The sequence below is a fragment of the Suricata suricatta genome, chromosome 17 (genome assembly GCF_006229205.1).
Source record: "Suricata suricatta isolate VVHF042 chromosome 17, meerkat_22Aug2017_6uvM2_HiC, whole genome shotgun sequence".
NCBI classification, from domain to species: domain Eukaryota; kingdom Metazoa; phylum Chordata; class Mammalia; order Carnivora; family Herpestidae; genus Suricata; species Suricata suricatta.
Window position 1 is genome coordinate 54979956 of NC_043716.1, and position 3118 is coordinate 54983073.

General features: G+C 55.6%; 1 protein-coding gene across 7 annotated transcripts in view; it reads left to right on the forward strand.

Annotated features, from left to right (window-relative positions):
- The window catches only part of TNRC6C (trinucleotide repeat containing adaptor 6C), an 80256-nt gene that overhangs the window by 1884 nt on the left and 75254 nt on the right, over positions 1–3118 (forward strand). The window lies entirely within an intron of this gene.

The following is a 3118-nucleotide window of genomic DNA, read 5'->3' on the forward strand; positions in this document are numbered from 1 at the left end:
GGGGGGGGGCAGGGGCCGAATCACCGGCGCCTTCTCCGGCCAGCACTCCTGTCACCCCACACCCCACCTGTGCCCTCACGTCCCCTCCCCACATTTACTATTCAGGACGATTTAACGAGCATGCTGGGTATGCTGTGGCAGGTACCCACGGGTCCCGTCCTTGTAGTTTATGGTCTAGTGAGAGATTCTAACGACCCCACAATTACACGAGCCGTGGTGAGCAGGACGCGAGCAGCAGCGGGACGGAGACTCACTCCTGTGAGGCCGGGACAACCTCGCCGGGCCTGGAAAACCGGGGGCAGGGGCAGGGTCTCGGGCTCATGCCCCCCAGCCTGCACGGGGCGGGGAAGGTCCTGACGGAGAGGGAGCCGCTGTGCCACCAAGGACTGACACAAGGCCTGTGTGACTGCGCAATCTGCCTACAGCACACTGACAGGTGACCGTGCAATGGTGTATTTTAAAAGTAATTTTTTATAGATAAATTCCAACCTAGAGGGACGCATTAACGTATCTTATTTCTGAAGTTTGGATGCATCTTACAATTGGTGTACATATTTAATATAACCTCCTCATTAGCTCTCCAACTGCATCCGTATGGAAGACACTACTAGACAATGATGCTCTAGAACTGGGGGCATCTTAGAAGTTAAGAAACGGGCGCCTGCGGGGCTCAGTTGGTTAAGCGTCTGACTTCGGCTCAGGTCATGATCTCACGGTTTGTGGGTTCGAGCCCTGCGTCGGACTCTGTGCTGACAGCTCAGAGCCTGGAGCCTGTCTTGAGATTCTGTGTCTCCCTCTCTCTCTCTCATAAACAAACATTAGAAAAAAATTTAAAAAACCACACAATGACAAAAGAAAATTCCTCAAAAATCTTGCATTAAACTTCTAGTTATTTCAGACTATATACTTGAAAATGCAGAGTTCTTCAAAATTTAAATTTGTATTTCCTGACATCTATATAAAAGGGAACTGTCTTCCAAGGCTAGAAGAATCTGTGACCCCAAGGAAGACTTCCGTTGCTGGCATCTCTTCTGCAAGCCACACAGCAGCAAATGCTGCAGCAAGAAGTTCCGCGGAACAAGAGGCGAGGGGAAGCCAGCTAAGGGCGGGGGCCCTTCGGCCGTGTTTGCCGGCGGTCCCCGCGGGGCACCGAGCGCCGGCCTTCTGTGCGTTCTGCTGGCGGCCTCTGGCCCATCTGGCACCACGGCAACTTCAGGAGCTCAACTGAAAAATGAGCACAAACTCATTAACCACTAACTACGTTGTCTCAGTGCCCACTGCTGAAGAGAGCGCTGTTTAGAGGTATTTTCCATTCTGCTGTGTTACAGTCACCTCTCTAAAATTAATTAAACGCCGCTCTTAGTACCTCGGAGCGGATGATAGGAATGTTCAAGTAAATTTACTTTAATGACCACCAACTGTAAGAATCGTTTTCTCAGAAGGTTACTGCTTTGGTCCTGGCATTCTTCCACTCTAAAAAAATGGACTGTTTGTCATACAGGCAAATATTTCTAACCTCTTTTAAGTAACGGCCGGCATGGTCTCCATCCAGCTCTTGAAGAAGAGCAAACCCTACATCTCGAGAAACAGAAGGTCTGAGTGGATTTAGGTCTGAAACGCGATCTCTCCGGGCACCCACACTGCCTTGCGCGGAAGGATCGCGCGTGCGGGTTTCCCGTAACAAACGCACCACCTGTGCGAGAGCAGCAACCCGGGGGCTCATCCTCCGCAAGCGCCGAACCCGACAGACTGCCTGAAGGGGGAGCCTGAGTCGACGTTCAGTCGGAGAAGGCTGGGGGAGGGGAGGGGAATGGGCCATGTCGCAAACGGATTTTGAAAAGGAATAGTCCTCCTCCGCATGCCCCGTGCCCACTGTGCCCACTGGGTCCCTGTCCGCCTGAGCCTCGGCGACACCACGCCCCGTGGCCGCCAGCTCCCGGAGAAGGCCAGCCCGCCGGCCTGTGCGGATGCCGTCCCCTCCGCGTGGGGGCGCCCGCGAGGCCTCTCCCGGCCCGGCCGGCCCGGCTTCTCTCCAGCCTGCAGATCCTGATTCCAGCTTCCCTCAGGGCGCCTGCCCCACGGCGGCCCGGTCGGTGCTCTCCTTAAACAACCTTCCCTCCCTCCACAGCGGCCGTCCGGTCAGGCGGGCACGGACAGCACCGCAGCTGGGGGTCCTGCCGGCCTCCCACAAGACTCTCCACTCCGAGAGGGTGGGAAGCACCTCTGTGGCTTCAAATCTCTTTCTCCCCATAGGGAACAGTCTGGCCAGACAGCAGGTGTGCGGGCAGTCTCTGCCCGACCAGATAAGCAGCCTGCTCAGTCCCCAGGCTCTGCCTGCCCCACGCCACCGCCCTTCCTCTCGGCCCGCCCCGCGCAGCCCGTCATCTCGGGTGGGGGCGGTCTAAATGTACCCGCTGCCCCCAAGTCTCTTGCCGCCATTGGATTCATCTTCAATCTGGCATGTTCTGTGATCCTTCTAATATGTGAATCTTAGGGCGCCTGGGTGGCTCAGTCGGTTAAGCCTCTGGCTTCGGCTCAGGTCATGATCTTGCAGTTTGTGGGTTCGAGCCCCTCGTCGGGCTCCGTGCTGACAGCTCGGAGCCTGGAACCTGCTTGGGATTCTGGGTCTTCCTCTCTTCTGCCCACACACTGTCTCTCTCTCTGTCTCTCAAAAATAAACAGTAAAAATATTTTTTTAAACTGTGAATCTCATGATGCCACTCTCCCACTTAAAGTCTCCAGCGGCGTCCTCTGGTCTGAGGTCCATCCGAAGACGGAGCCTGGAGCCGGCCGCCTGCTCTCCGTGTCTCTAGTTTCACCTCACTGCTGGTGGGGGAGAGCCTGGGGCCAGGGGCCTCCTGGGGGGGCTCAGGAAGGCTGGGACACGGCAACCTCCCCGGTGTCATCTGCACAGCTGACCTGGGGACAGCCGGGCGAGGGGCCGGCCCTGGCCTGTGTTTATCGAGTTCTAAACCACTATTTGCCTTTCCCCCAGTTTCCCCACTTATTTTTAAATACAGGACATCTTTTCTTCCAGGGACATAAATATTGAGAGAAGATGGAAATACACTCGAGTCCTTTCAGGAACAAGATGTGGGACAAATAAGTCACAACCGCC